Source organism: Physeter macrocephalus, chromosome 14 (genome assembly GCF_002837175.3).
Source record: "Physeter macrocephalus isolate SW-GA chromosome 14, ASM283717v5, whole genome shotgun sequence".
In the NCBI taxonomy this organism is placed as follows: Eukaryota; Metazoa; Chordata; class Mammalia; order Artiodactyla; family Physeteridae; genus Physeter; species Physeter macrocephalus.
In genome coordinates, this window is record NC_041227.1 from 11,315,140 (window position 1) to 11,330,584 (window position 15,445).

At 47.7% G+C, this 15,445-nt stretch overlaps 1 long non-coding RNA gene across 1 annotated transcript in view; it reads right to left on the bottom strand.

The window, feature by feature from the left end:
* Positions 1-5,206, bottom strand: part of LOC129392795 (uncharacterized) — a 176,323-nt gene extending 171,117 nt beyond the window's left edge. Inside the window, exon 1 of the long non-coding RNA XR_008619417.1 lies at positions 5,195-5,206. This is a non-coding gene — a long non-coding RNA (uncharacterized lncRNA). The remainder of the gene's footprint in view (positions 1-5,194) is intronic.
* Positions 5,207-15,445: the final 10,239 nt, after the last annotated feature.

Genomic DNA, 15,445 nt, shown 5'->3' on the forward strand with positions numbered 1-15,445 from the left:
TCAGTATCAACATAAAACTTGCTTCATAAAAATAATTGTAATGTTTTCTTTTTTTGCCTTGCTCTCAAACAACTTAACTACCTTAGAATGATCTAGTCTTTAAAAGTTTCATAGGATTTGCCTACAAAACTAGGTAAGATAGGTATTTTTTAAAAAAATAAATAGGTTTAAAAAAAATAAATTTATTTATTTATTTTTGGCTTCGTTGGGTCTCCGTTGCTGCGCACGGGCTTTCTCTAGTTGCGGCGGGGGGGGGCGAGTAAAAAATAAATAGGTTTAAAAAAAATAAATTTATTTATTTATTTTTGGCTTCGTTGGGTCTCCGTTGCTGCGCACGGGCTTTCTCTAGTTGCGGCGGGCGGGGGCTACTCTTCGTTGCGGTGTGCGGGCTTCTCATTGCAGTGGCTTGTCTTGTTGTGGAGCACGGGCTCTAGGCGTGCAGGCTTCCGTAGTTGTGGCACGTGAGCTCCGTAGTTGTGGCTCGCGGGTTCTAGAGCGCAGGCTCACTCGTTGTGGCGCACGGGCTTAGTTGGTCCACAGCGTGTGGGATCTTCCCAGACCAGGGCTTGAACCCGTGTCCCCTGCATTGGCAGGTGGATTCTTAACCACTGCACCACCAGGGAAGTCCATAAGATAGGTTTTTGGTGGGCAGATCTTTGCCAACCTTCTCTATTTTCTGCTATGGCCTTGACGCTCATGTAGACAGCAGCAGCAACTGGGAACTTGATAGAATTCAGGATCTCGGGCAAAATCCCAGAACCAGACTCTGAAGAACTTCAGGTGATTTGTGTGTCCATTAAAGTTGGAGAAGCACTTCTGTGGGACCCCATCTATTTTTTCTTTGTTCTGAAGCCAAATAGTAAATTATGTTTTCCTGATAAATTATCCTTTTCATCCATATTTTCAATTTTAATTATGTAGAAGTGAACAAAGTAGACCCTTGTGATCCGTTTAATTTTCTCTTTTTCTCTGTGGTAATTCTCCCCTTATCATTTCTTATTACGTATACTTACACTTTGTCCATCTTTTCTGGATTGTGGGAACTAATGGTTTCTCTGTTTTATTGTTGTTGCTTCCATTCTCTGCCGTCACCAAAAGAACCGGCTTCGGGGGTTTGTTTATTAGCCTATTTTTCTTCTATTTTGTAACTCATCGATTTCTGCTTTATTCATATTAATTATTTTGCTTTGCTTCAGTTTGTTTTCTTCAGTCATTCCTTTTCATAAAACTTTTGAATCAAATGCTTAATTCAATTTCTTCTTTTTCTTTTTTTTTAAGTGATACTTAAGGCTAGTAAGGATATTTATGGCTGAACACTGCCTTAGGTGAAGCCCCCAGGTTTTGATATACAGAACTTCTATTATCATTGTGTTTTAAGAATTCTTCAATATTGGTTTTATTTCCTCTTTAGCTAAAGAGTTAAGAGATCATTTAAAACTTTTTCTAGGTGAATGTGCCCTCTTAAATTATTTTATTATGTATTTCTAACTTTATTGCATTGAGACCTGAGAGTATCATTTGTGCTGTTCCGCTTTAAACAAAATTATTGAGGCTTTCTTTGTAGCTTAATATATGGCTTGTATTAGTGAATGTTCATTATGCTGTTTTTGCCTTCTATATCCTTATTTTCTGTCTTCTCAATCTTTCAAGGGCTAAGAGAAGTGACAAAGTTTCCTTGCCCTATAACTACATGTTTTAGGGCAAAGCGACTTTAGGGTAATTTGGTACATGGATGCTCACATCTTTCTATCTTTAATGACAATTGGAGCCTTAGCACCATACAGAGCTCTTCTCTGTCTTGTTTGCTACTTTCCTCCTCTAATTTCATCTCATAGAAGTCTGCAGTCCATCCCTTCATTTTGTTTGCATTTATCTGATATATTCCACCCCTCCCCCCTTCACGTTTAACCTTTCTCAATCACTTGCTTTATTTATTTATTTATTTTTGGCTGTGTCGCAGGGCATGTGGGATTTTAGTTCCCCTATCAGGGATTGAACCCTCACCCCCTGCAGTGGAAGCAAGGAGTCTTAACCACCGGATTGCCAGGGAAGTCCCTATAATCACTTGTTTTAGTGACTGTCTTGTATACAACATAAAATCAGGTTCTGCTTTGTGATTCAATCTGAAAAATTTTTTTTCTTTCCACAACTAAGCACGTTTATATTTATTGCTTTAGTGGTATAATTAGTCAGAATTCTGTCATTTTGGGTTTTTCCTTGGGGGGAAGGTAGTTAAAAGTCTTTCACTACACAGTCTGCTTTTTTAAAATTTGCTTTATTTTCTGTAGGTAATTCTTCCAACATTTAGGAAAGTTTGGAGTTTTTGCCTAATGGTTACCTTTATAAATATAATACGATGTGATGTCCTTAGTCCTTTGTTTTTTAAGACAGTGTCTATTAGTTCCTTTTCATAAAATTACATTTTCTCTTTCTCCCTTCCCTTTCCCTGCATTTCCCAATTTTAGTCAATGTTTTTTACTGCTTACTTTTGTACTGTTAAATACGCTTGTAGTGTGATCACTTGATGAATCCGCTTTGAAGTCTATGCTCCAGCTCCCAGGTGTTGCAAATGAGACCATCTGGTTTTTGTCTGGTTGTCTAAAGGATTCTTTCTTTATCTTTAATGTATAATAAGTTTACTGGCATGTCATTTAGTGTCAGCCACTCTGGACACTGGCACATAGTGTCACCTTTCAAAGTGTAGATTCGAGCCTTCTTTTATTTCAAGTTTTCTTGAATTATACCTTTACGTATTTGTTCTGTTCAACTATTTTGTATTTCTCTTTTGAAGTCTCCAATTATGCATACGTTGGCTCTCCTTTACCCATCACTTTCTTTCTAGTCTTTCTACTGCTTTTTTTACTTCTCTTTCATTGTTTCTCTTTTCTCACTTCTGTCATCCATATCCCTCACTGTATTTTCTGCAAGGTCTGTTCTCCTTCATGTTCTTTCCAAGTCTGTCTTCACTTGTGCAATTTCTCCTTTCTATTTCTTTCATGAGCTCTGCCAGCTCATGTTCATTACCTCCTTTTGCCTGCCATGTTCTTCCTGAGTTCTTTAATTATGTCTGCTTTTTTTCTTTTCCTTCATAGAGGTAATTGCTAGTTCAATTTTTTTATTCATGCCAAAATTATTTGGATATAAATTTCATCCTCTCTGTGTTAATATTTTTCATTTGTTGGTAGATTTTTATGCTCTTTTCTGCATAGTTTATTATAACATCTTTGTATCAAGGCTTTTACACTTTTTAAAAATATTTATTTATTTATTTATTTGGTTGAGTGGGGTCTTAGTTGCGGCAGGTGGGCTCCTTAGTTGTGGCATGGGAACTCTTAGTTGCGGCAAGCATGTGGGGTCTAGTTCCCTGACCAGGGATCAAACCTGGGCCCCCTGCATTGGGAGCGCAGTGCCTTTTCCACTGCACCAGCAGGGAAGTCCCTACACTTATTTTTAAAAACTTGTCATTGGAAGGGCTTGATTTTCCTGTGTCAGCTATTTGCTGATTGTTCTTGTGGGTGCTGGGAAGAAAGAGGGTCTTTTCTTAGATGTCGTAACTGAAAGGTTCTCTCCTCTCTGCCAAAAAGACAGACTGTTCCCTGCAAATATGTCTTCAGTCTCATTCTTTGTTACACCATCTCTGTTTCTCAGAATCATGTTTCTCAGAATCAAACCAGATCCAAGAGGGCTTCTGCTACTCACCCCAGTTCCTACATTCGTTTTTATAAATAAGGAATGCAGCTTTTCACCTCAGGGCAAGCACTCATCCCCAGAAAGTACATTTTTGCTGATGCTTTCTGAGATTTGCCACCACTGAACCCACTCACCACCTCCTGTATGACTTCTGCCCTATTTCAAAGCTGCTTTTGGAAAATTTCACACATACTCTGAAGTCTATGGATTATAACTCTCTCCTGGTTTTGCTAGAAATGGAGTTTGTGGGGTTTTTTTTTTTTCATTCTCTTTGATGCCTTGGTATAATTTCTAGAAGGAGGAGGGGAAAATATTAACTTCTGCAGCCATTTTCCTACCCCCATTCTCTTATTGGGTCCTTTCAGTTCCTCTGAGACATAAGCAGAGCAGTTTTGAGTGTTGTCCCCATTTCTGCATGAGACAACAGAGGTTCTGAGGCTCTCGCAGTGCTGTAGGTAGCAGGAGGGCCAGCATTTGAGGTCTGTCTGTGTATCGGATCAACGTGGGTCTTTTTTCTCCTTATCTTCTGGGTCAGGCTGGCACTCAGGCAGGACAGCAGGGAGTTGAGGAGATTGAGGTCTGGCTGCCTCATTTTTTCCAATCCAAAGGGCCAAGGCAGCTGGTTGGAAGCCATGGGGCCACTTACAGCCCTGTCCTGGGGATATCAAAGGAGGGGGGGCTTGCCACAGCTGCTCTGCTCCAGCACCGTCCCCTCAGACAGATAGCCTGGAACACGGGCAGGACCACTCCGGAACGTTACCTCCAGCCTGAGATGAGGCCCACATGGAGTTAGCCTGGGAGAGTGGAACAGAAGCCTGCCCAGCTCAGCCCTGCTTGCGTCTGGGTAGCTGCCCGCCCCCCGCCACATTCCTTACATAATCCTGGCTCTCCCTGGGAAAGGACGCTGGAGGATGGCTTTATTACAGCTGAAATCCTTGTTTCTCAGAGACCCTCAAGTCTCCTAACCCACAGATATGCCCCCATCATATAGACAATTCCGCCCCAAGTCCTGGATGTCAGAAAAGAGGTCATTTCCTCCATCCCTCTACCTCTAATCCAGACATGGTTTTTCTACTCCTGTTTGAAAATGACCAAAATGGGGGAGGTTTGCCTTCTTTGCTTCCTCCTCTAAAATTCTTCACAGAGAGGCTAGCACAATGCTGGGAAATAAGTGTTCAGCAAGTGTGCGCTGAAAGAATTTCACTTCTTTAATAAAATCCCTTTTATTAAGTGGCTACGGTACGCACTAGACCCATGATCTTCTCAAGTCCTTCCAACCACCATGGGAGGGAGGCCCTGTCATTTTCCCCTTGTACAGATGCGAAAACCAAGTCCCAAAGCATGGAAAGTAGCCTATTCTGTATCTAACTGGTACAAAGAACATCTAACCAAATTGACTCCAAATGTTGGGAGAGAAAGCCTAGATCAGTCAGCTTTTGCTGCCTAACAAAAGCCTCAAAACCTCCATGACTTTTAATAGCAAATTCTCATTTTTCTCACTCACGGGTCTGCAGGTCCGCTGGGGAGTCTTGCCAGGCTGCGGGCTGAGCTCAGCCTTGCTCCATGTGTCGTGGCCAATGGCGGAAACCAGGAAGGTCACATGCAGATACAGGATTCCTCTCGTATCCTTACTCAGAATGGGTATTCTCTGGCCATAGTGGGAGGCTCTGCAGACATACAGCAAAGGGTATGATTGTCTAATTCCAACACAGGGCAAGTGTCAGAATTAGAAACCATGTTCTTTTTTTTTTTTTTTAACATCTTTATTGGAGTATAATTGTTTTACAGTGTTGTGTTAGTTTCTGCTGTATAATAAAATGAATCAACTATATGTATACATATATCCCCACATCTCTTACCTCTTGTGTCTCCTTCCCACCCTCCCTATCCCACCCCTCTAGGTGGTCACAAAGCACCAAGCTGATCTCCCTGTGTAGAGACCATGTTCTAATCTACCACAGCACGGTCCTGGGGTAGTTAATTAATCGTGTGACTTGGTGATGACTCTCCTCGGGGCCCAAGATGGCTGCCACAGCACTGAACCCATCTCCAGCCCACTCACACGCTACAGAAGTGTGTTGGTAGTGTGACCAACCTTCGTGGTTGTCCAGGACTGAGGGACTTCCTGCGACATGGGACTTTCAGGACTAAAACCAGGGAAGTCCGGGCAAGTTAGAATGAGGTGTTCACCCTGTGTGTGTAGCAGACTGTTTCTGAATGTGTGGGTGCAACTGGGGGTGACGTGTGAGTGTGTTGCTATTCCATAGCCCAACACAGGAACCAAATAAACACTCAGTATTACCCGGCTCCCACTGTAATGGTCATTTGGCCACTCCTAATTCCACAGGGAATTGCACTTGGCTGATTTTCTACACAGGACCCCAACCTGCCCTCATGTCAGCCTGGCCTTCACTGCCTCTGGCTTTCCCCTGAAACTCCACTATACTTCCTTAATTCTACAGAGTGATTTAGTTCAACCTCCCAACTCCAGATCTGTTTGGTGCACCCCAAAATGGCTAAGCCACTGGCCTCTGGCACAACTAAACTCCAGGGCCAAAGTCAGGTGGCAGATGTGTGTTATGGGTCCATTCAGTGTTTTAAAATAATGTGAGCCATTATTGCGGGCTTCTCTTGAATCAGAAGACGTGGCCACACTGGGCTGTATTTCTGCATGGCCACAGTTGGCTGAACTGAATAGAGGCAGCTTCCTTTTGGATGGGGTGATGCTCTCCAGTTTTCCACTGTCCCCACTCCTCCCTATTGCCTCCCTGATATGACAGGCTCGCTTCATTCACTTACCTTACTTGCTTGGAGACTTGAGTTTGCCACACTCTCTTTGGCAGCACAAAAACAATAGCAGCTTTGCACCTTTGGTCTCTCCTGCCCCTCCACTCTCAACCTGGCCCAGCTTCTGTAAGTGGAAGAATTTCTTCTTGCACTGATATGGTTCATGCCTATAGAAGCATATATAGTCAGCTTTTTTGTTGCTGTTTTTTTGGTTGTTGTTTTAGGTGGCAGATGTACTTCTTCACTTCAGCAGCTGTGAAAAGGTACCTCTCAAGTCTTCTGTGTGGAGCCTGGTTGACAGATGGACCAGGGATTCATCCTCACAGTTGAGTGGAGGCCATGCTTCCCAGGGACTTCTCCCAGTTAATCACAGAGGGAGGCAGGGACCCCAAGGCAGGCCCATTTCCTGGAGACACAGGGCTCCTCTAGAGCCTCAAGGACTTCCTGTCAGCCTTACTGAACATTTTTAGAACTTCCCTGTGGTCTACAACCAACCAATCTTCCTCCCTTCTTTCCCGCCCTCCTTCCTTCCTTCCATTTCTTCTAGCCTCCTCTGGCTTCCCCCTCCCTTTCCTCCCTGGCCTTTTCCCCAGGAAATTTCTTGTATGTCTCGTCTCATCTCGGCTGTCTCAGAGGACCTGAACTAACACACCTTCCCATAACAGATTTGGATTAACCAAAAGGAAGAGAAAGAGAAGGCTTCCAGGCAGGTAAACAGCATGAGTAAAGCTATGGGGGTGGGAAAGCCCCCAGTGTGTTCACACCACAGGGAAAATAGCCTGTCCTCAGAGGGCATCAAACTCCCAGGCTCTAGTCTATGAAAGGAAGTGTTGTGTGACTTTGGGTAAGTTACTGAGCCTCTCTGGGCCTTGGTTTCACCATCTGCACATTGAGAATAATAATAGTACCCATTTTATAAGGGCTTTGTAGAGATTCAATGAGTAAATATGAGAAAGTGTTTTGAATGGCCCAAATTACCAACTAAAGTTAGAGCTATAATTACAGAAGTATTTAAAACTGCCTGTCTCTGATGGGGCTGGTTTTCAGCTTTGAAGAAGGCAACACACATATTTTCCTTTCCTGACACATTTGGTTTGTGGCCTTTAGGATGCAGACATGAACCAGACCTGGTTCCTGGAAGAGAGGAAGCAGGGGTATGGGGTTGGAAGGGCTGTCCTTTCCCAGGCGAAGCCGCCCATTTTCTGAAGGAGTTGGGGCTTGACATTATCCTTATGACCTTACAGCAGCCAGATAAGAGAGTGGAGGTCAGGCGGGCCCAGAGACTTGCCCAGATGTCTTGGATCTAGTGGACAGCGGACATCTGGACATACCGAGACTCCTACAGGGGAAAGTCCGATGCTTGTCACTGGGTGGCAGCCCCTGGTAGAGCTGGATGGAAGGAGGGGTTTCCCGAGGTCCACCTGACATGTGGGCTTCACTTCTCAGATGAAGGCTTAAATGCTGGGTTTGAAATCCCGCTGGGTGCCTCCCTGCCATCACCACTACCAGCAACACGTCCACTGCACAGATAAGGTAGTTGAGGCTCAGAGAGGTGAAGTGACTTGCTTAGGTTTCATACAGCAAGCGAGTGTGCAAGGTTGGGATTTGAACCTGGCTCTCAAGCCCTTCACCGTGGGCTGAGCGTCACTCTTGGGGTGTCTTCCCTCCTCTTCATTCTTGAGGACATACCAGCCCTGTCCTCTGCAGGGCCCTGTCAGTCCTCACGGGTCAGGGGAATTTGGAATATCTGCTACTTTTCAGAGCCTGCCTGTTCCTGCAAGATGCCATAACCAGAAAGTTGAATGCCCTATTAGCCCAATAAGCATAGAAAGACTGAGCTGTAAAAAAAAACCCAAAAAGCAAAAGTAACGAGATGAAGTGACATTTTTGAATGCTCCTCATGAGCAAGGTGCTTTGGACGCACGATTACCTCACATTGTCCTCGGCACAGCCATAACTGGAAGTCATCTTAGTTAGGAAAGTTTTTGGCGGCAAGTAAGAGAAAATCTGACTCACGGTGTCTTCAGCAACAAAGGCATTTGATTATCTCATTAAACAATAAGTCTGGGGGTAAGTGGTTCCAGGGATGGTTCTTCTGCAGCTCTGGTTTGGGGTTCTGCCATTTTCCTGGCCTTCCCTCATAATATCCCCACCATCACATCCTTACACAATGGCCCCCAAAGAAAAGGAGGAGACTAGGGAGGGAAAAAATTCCCAGAAGCCCCCAGCAAATGTCCAGATGGTGCTCACGTGGCCACCACTGGACCAATCCCTAGCAAAGAGGGATGTCCCTGGCTGGCTCAGACCAATGCTGCTTCATTCTGTGGGAAGGGGGTGGGGCCATCTTCCTAAACACCTGCTTGATTCGTGAACAAAATCAGATTCTGATAGCAAGGGAGAAGCCAGGGGCCCCAAAACCTTCTTCCCTCTTTGGTGTGTGAGCAGCGGGCCTCCTTCCCTGGGGGGGATTTTGCCCCTGGGCTGAGGGGGGGAAGAGGGACATTTTATTTGAGTGGGATTTGGACTGACGTGATGCTAGTTTGCACTCAAGCCAGGGGTGTGGGATTGGAGAGCTAACATCTATTGAGCACCTACTGTGTGCCAGGCCCCATGCTGGGTGATTTCATTCTCTCATCATTTAATTCAGTCCTCATAACTGTCCTGGGAGGAAGGAACTGTTCTCCCCATTTCTCAGATAGGAAAACTGAGACCAAGCCTTGATCACACGTATGGTGAGAGGCTGGATTGGAATTAAGTGCTAATGGCAGTTGACCCCCACTAAAGCTCACTGTGCATCCGGCACTCTGACAAGTGTGTCACCTGCATCAGGTCATTTACTCTTCACTTCATCCCCATTTCACCGATGAGGCACCTCGTCTCAGGGAGGTGGAGCAGACTGCCTGGGGTCACACGGTTTAGTATTGGCCAAGCCGGACTGTGAATCCCACTTCCAGGAGGCTGCCCCGTGGGGCTCCTCAAATTTGGAGAAAATCCTCCAGGCCTGTTCTGTGGCCTTTTGGGGATTGTCCGCTTTGCTGGTGGGTAAGCCAGATAAATAAACAAGAGATTCAAGAAACTCCTTTGGCCTCTTGATGTTCTCAGTCTGCTGAGGCCACATGAGGGTCATCCAACTGCCTTGACAACCAACATTAAACAGACAAATAAATGAAGCTCTAATATGATAGCAGGAATTGTTAAGTACTGTCAAGGAAAAAAAAAAAAACAAACCCCAAACAGTTCAAGGCAATAGACAGGGCTGATGTTACTGCCTTAGACCAGGCAGTCAGGGAGGGCGTCTTTGAGCAGTTGACAACTGAGCAGAGACAGAGGGATGAGGGATGTGATGATAAAAGCCAGCTGTGCAAGTATATGAGAGAAGAGTGTTCCAATCAGAGGGAATAGCAGGTGCAAAGGCACTGAGGTGGGAGTGAGTTTGGAACACTTGGGGCAGGGTGAGAGATGAGAGTGAGCACAGTGGGTGAGGCAGAGAGTGGGAGGACACGAGGGCAGGGAGGTAGAGGTGGGAGGGGGCAGATCAAGTCCTTACAGGACCTTGTAAGGACTTGGGCTGTGCTCTGAGTGAGGTGGAGCCATGGAGGGTTCTGAGCAGGATTCAGTAGAGGATCTGACTTAGGTTCTAGCAGGATTCTTCTGACAACTGAGGGGAGAATGGACTGCAGAGAGATGAGGGCAGAAGCCAGGAGACCAGGGAGGAGTAACAGCTCAGCCAGGGGGCTATTGGTAAGATGAAATGAAACCTGTCTCAATTCACCCAGCAGTCTGCAGCAGCCCCAGGATGAGAATCGGACATTCTGGGTGCCAGCTCCACGCTCTGCCCACTGCCTCACAAAACTCACATGTGCCCAGCACTCCTAGTTTGCACTTCCCTCTACTGACAAGCTCTCATCAATTCTTCACAGCAACCCCCTAAGGTAAAGTACAACTCTGACCTCTCTGTCCCCAGATAAGGAAGCAGCTTAAGAGAGGGTAAGTTCCCTGGTCAAGGTTTCCTAGGTGTGAGTGGGGTGGGGGTGTAGGGATTGGAGAGGGTGGAGTGAGGTCCAGACCCTTCCAGCTGGGAGCCCAGGTTCTTGCCAGTGCCCAGGGGTGGTCTCTTGCAGAGCCACTGGCACCAGAGGCCAACACCCTAAGCACCAGGTAGTGTGACAATGTCCACCACATCCTGAGCCCCTGCTGCGCTCCAGGTACAGGTGGGTGGTGTACACTTATTGCCCCTTCCAGCAGTTGCAGATGGGGGACTCAGAGCGGGGCGCTCTGAGCTCTTGTGCCCCCTCCGCTGTACTTATTGAAGGTAAAATAGGGGGCGGTACGACCCCACTCCGCCCAGACCAACAGAATAGAAAACTAATGGCCTCTAGCCCATGGGGTGTGGGGGTGGGGATGGGATGGGTGAGGGGCGGGGGGCGGCTAGAGTGGCGGAGACTGTTTAGGTGGAATGTGGAGGAAAGGCCCTTCCAGTCCCCTCCCACCCCCAATCCCTCCTCTGCCACAGCTTGACCTCTCACCCTCAAACTTTCTCTATCCGCATCACCCCTCCGTCCCCCCATATCCCCTTCCTTCCTCTTCCCCAAATCCCCCATTCCTCCCCCACACCCCCGCGTAACCCCTCCCTCCCTGCACATCCCCTCCCTTTCCCCTACACCATCCCTCCCGTCCCCCGCACCCACATTTTCCACGCACATCCCTCCCACCCCTTCCTGGGCCAGGGGGTCGGAGCCCGTCCCGCAGCAGCTGACCGGAATGGAGTCTCCAAGAGCGACCCCACCCACCCCTCTGGACCTGGGAGGGATCGCAGGCCCTGCCCCCGCCAGTAGGCGGGCGGGCGGGCGGGGGAGAGGGAGGGGCGTGGGGGCGGGGGCGGCTCCGGGACTGGGCCCCCGTGGCCCCCGTGGCCCCCAAGCCAGCCCGGCCGCCTCCGGCGCTCCGCCGCCGCAGCCTGGTCGCCGGCCCTGCCATGTCCTGGGTCGTGGTCCTCGGGCTTCTGGCCGCGCTGCTCCTGCTGCTGCTGCTGCCCCGCCGGCGCACGCGGTGAGTGCCCCCCGCCCGGCCGGCCCCCGGCTCGCCCAGCCCCGGCCCGCCAGCGCCGCCCCCGGCCAGACAAAGGGTCGTCTCCGCTCAGGCCCGCGCCCCGGCTGCAGCGAGGGGGTCGCCGAGCCAGCGGCAGGCCCACGTCGGAGACCCCGCTCCAGTCCCCCGGGCAGGAGGGCGTCCTCCTCCCACCGTCCCCTACACCCGCCGGGCGAGCCTGGAGGCGGGAGTCCAGGTGTCTGGCCTAGGGGGCTCCCGCGCTCCTCCCCCGCCCCGGCGAGGGGGCCAGGCCCAGAGGGCTTCAAGAGGGCTCAGAGTTGGGGAGACGCGCGCGGGAAGGTGCAGGGACGGGAGTCCCAGAGGGCTGCTCACCCGCCGCACACACTCGCTCGGCCGGGGCGCGAGAAGCCCGGGCCTGGCCCAGAGAGCGGTGCCCGGGACCTGCGAGGGGGTTTCGGGTGAGAACCGAGAGTCACGGGTGCAGAGTGGGTGCGTGGACATGCTCGGTGTGACTCCCGGTGGAAGCAGCCCCCTCCCGCTCTTCAGCCTCTGCCTGGATCGTGCACCAACTCGGTGTCAACCCCCAAGCTTGCTCTCACGCCCATTACACAGATGGCAGAGTTGAGGCTGGGGAAGGCAGAGGCCCTGAACAATGCCCTCTTACCGGCCCTGGAACCACCTTCCACAGGGTTCCCCGATCCGGATGCAGGGGCTGAGTAGGCTCGGTATTTCCCTCTGCCTGAGAAACTCAGGCCCACAAAGGTGTCTCCCTTCTGCTGAGGTCTACTCGGGCAGAGTAGAACCAGAACCAAATGCCTCAGCTTCCTAGACCCCAAGGTTCTCCTGCTCCATTGAGAATCTGCGATTTAGGAGAAAAGTAAAACTCATCCATCTCAAATCAAGGAGATGGCAGTATAGATCTTTTTCTTTCTATAAAATATTTTAAAAATTAATTTTAATTGCACAAGAAATACATTCGACTTAAGCATTTATCCCATTATAAATAAGACTGAAGCCCTTCTAACCACTCTTCCGACAACTCAGGACCTCTACGGTTGATTAATTTGAGAGGAACCTCCCAGATCTTTTAAAAAGATTTATTTTAGACTGGTTTTATATTTACGGAAAAGTTGTACAAAGAGTTCCCAAATACCCCTCACAGTTTCTGCTGTTGTTAACCTCTTACATTGTCGTGGTACAGTCATTAAAACTAAAAAAACCAACACTGGTCTGTTATGATGAACCAAACTCCAGACTTTATTTGAATTTCATCAGTTTTTCCACTAACGTCTTCTTTCTGTGCTAGGATCTCATCCAGGGTACTGCCTTTGGTTGTCATACCTCCTCAGCCTCCCAGCTGTTTTAAAAATTATTCTTCTACGCATAGACATTAGCTCGTAGATAACACAGGGCGGTGGAAGTGTGGTGTGTGTGTGTTTAAATCAGAGTGTCTGAAAATTCCAGAAATTTTCTGGAAACCTTTTATTTTTAAACAGTGTGTTAGTTGAATTTCCACACAGTGAGTTCACCACATTTTTCTTCAACCTCTGGACACCTTTCCAGGTGAAACTTAACACCATACATTCAATCATTTGCCTGGAAAAATGAAAACGAAAAAGGCCACAGATAAGTTTCCTTATAGAGAAATAAATTATTTTTCCTAAGTTGTCAGGCTTTTTGGAAACTCTGTACAGAGTTGTTTTCAGACTGTACCTTTGCTGTTTTCACTCCAGATTTTCGTTTTGACATCCGTCCATGTTGCTATGTGGAGATCTAATTCATTCTTTCGATCTTTTGTGTAATACTCCATAGTATGAATAGGTGCAGGTTTCTTTTTTCCCTTTTATTCCTGTCCCTATTGAGGGACTCAGGTTGTTTCCAGCGTTTTTGCTATTTCAGACAATGTGCTGGGCTCATCCTGTGGGGCCTCCTGGTCTGTGCTTTTCTCTGGGGCAGATGAGGGCAGCCACAGAATACATGGATTCTGGGAGGCTGGGTACCTGGGTGCTTAGCATATGGAAACTCCCAGCCTCCAGGAATAAGAACAAGTTGAGTAACTGCTCTCTGCCTCAGTTTCCCAATCTTTATGCTTTTTTTTTTTGGCCGTACCATACAGCATGCAGGATCTTAGTTCCCCAACCAGGGATCGAACCTGCGCCCCCTGCAGTGGAAGCGCAGTCTTAACCACTGGACCGCCAGAGAAGTCCAGTTTCCCAGTCTTTAAAATGGGAATGATGATGGAATTGCCTGGCAGTCTAGTGTTTCGGATTCCGTGCTTCCACTGCACGGGGCACAGTTTCGATCCCTGGTCAGGGAACTAAGATCCCACAGGCTGCACGGCACTGCCAAAAAAACCCCAACAAAACAAAAGAAAACAGGGAATGATGACGATAATAGTAGGTGAGAGTGGAATTGCTGGATCAGAAGGAATGCCAAACATTATTTTAGCTAATTCTTGCTGTCAATCCAGAGAGCTAATTTGTCTTTGAGGGTGAGTTGTTGATTTTTATACCTGTGGACCGCTTAGAAGTTTCACCAGGTGGGTACTGGGGAGAAGTGTGGGTATGGGGGTCACTGACAGTTGTGCGGGTGGTAGTGTGGACCCTGGGGGGGCAGAGTTGTGTGGACCCTTGGGAGACCCCACAGGGAGCGGAATTTAGGCCCCCAATCTCATTTTCTCCTAACTTGGAGATGGGGGCACTCTTGTTACCCCCATTTTACAGAGGAGAAAACTGAGGCCCAGAGAGGCCAAGCAACCTGCCCAGGGTCGCATGAACTGAAAATTTGGGCTTCAGGAATTTTTAATTTTCAGAAAAAATGAATTTTCATTCTTCCCACACATTTTATTTGTGATCTGAATGCTCAAAAGTCTTAAACCACATGATATTAAGATAGTAAGAGATTGGGCTTCCCTGGTGGCGCAGTGGTTGCGCATCCGCCTGCCGATGCAGGGGACACGGGTTCGTGCCCCGGTCGGGGAGGCTCCCACGTGCCGCGGAGCGGCTGGGCCCGTGAGCCATGGCCGCTGAGCCTGCGCGTCCGGAGCCTGTGCTCCGCGACGGGAGAGGCCACAGCAGAGGGAGGCCCGCATACCAAAAAAAAAAAAAAAAAAGAGATAGTAAGAGATGCAGCTATGACCAGAAGATTCTTCAGGAACCACAAATAATCAAGTGTTGGAAAAAGAGGTAGACGAGACTGATGCCGTGTTGATGGCGATCCAAAGTTTGGGTCAAAACACGCGAGGCCCTGCACCTCCCACGGCTCATTCCCTTCTCCTGATCAGCCCCCGAGGTGATGTCCATCACCCCACCTGACAGCTGAGGCTTAGAAAGGCTAAGTGACCTCCTTAAGGCCACACAGAAGTTATATTCTACATCTAGCTGGTTCCAAAATTCATGCTTTTCTCAATTAAAGGGTAAAAAAAGCACTACTTCAGTCAGTCAGTTACTCTTGTCTTTACGTCTGGCCTTTTTAAAAAATTAAAACATTTTTAACTATGAAAAGTTTCAACTATACAGAAGAAATTAAAAGAACAGTATAAGAACCCTTTGTACCCATCACCTTGATTTGACAGCTGTTAACATATTTTTAAAAATTACAGATATCATGATATCTCAACATTAAGTATTTCAGGATGCATGTTAAAAAACAATTGTGACGCTACTATTCTGCCTGAGAATATAAAAGATAATTCTTTTTGGGATTTTAGTTCCCCAACCAGGGATGGAACCGGGCCCCTGGCAGTGAGAGTGAGGAGTCCTAACCACTGGACTACCGGGGAACTCCCTAAAAGATAATTCTTAATATCATCTAGTTCCCAGTCCAAATTCAAATTTCTGCCAGTATGGCAAAGAATTTTAAAACCCGGCTCAGTAACCGTGAGTATTTTCTCCTGGGAAAGGTGGTGAGCAGGGAGTTA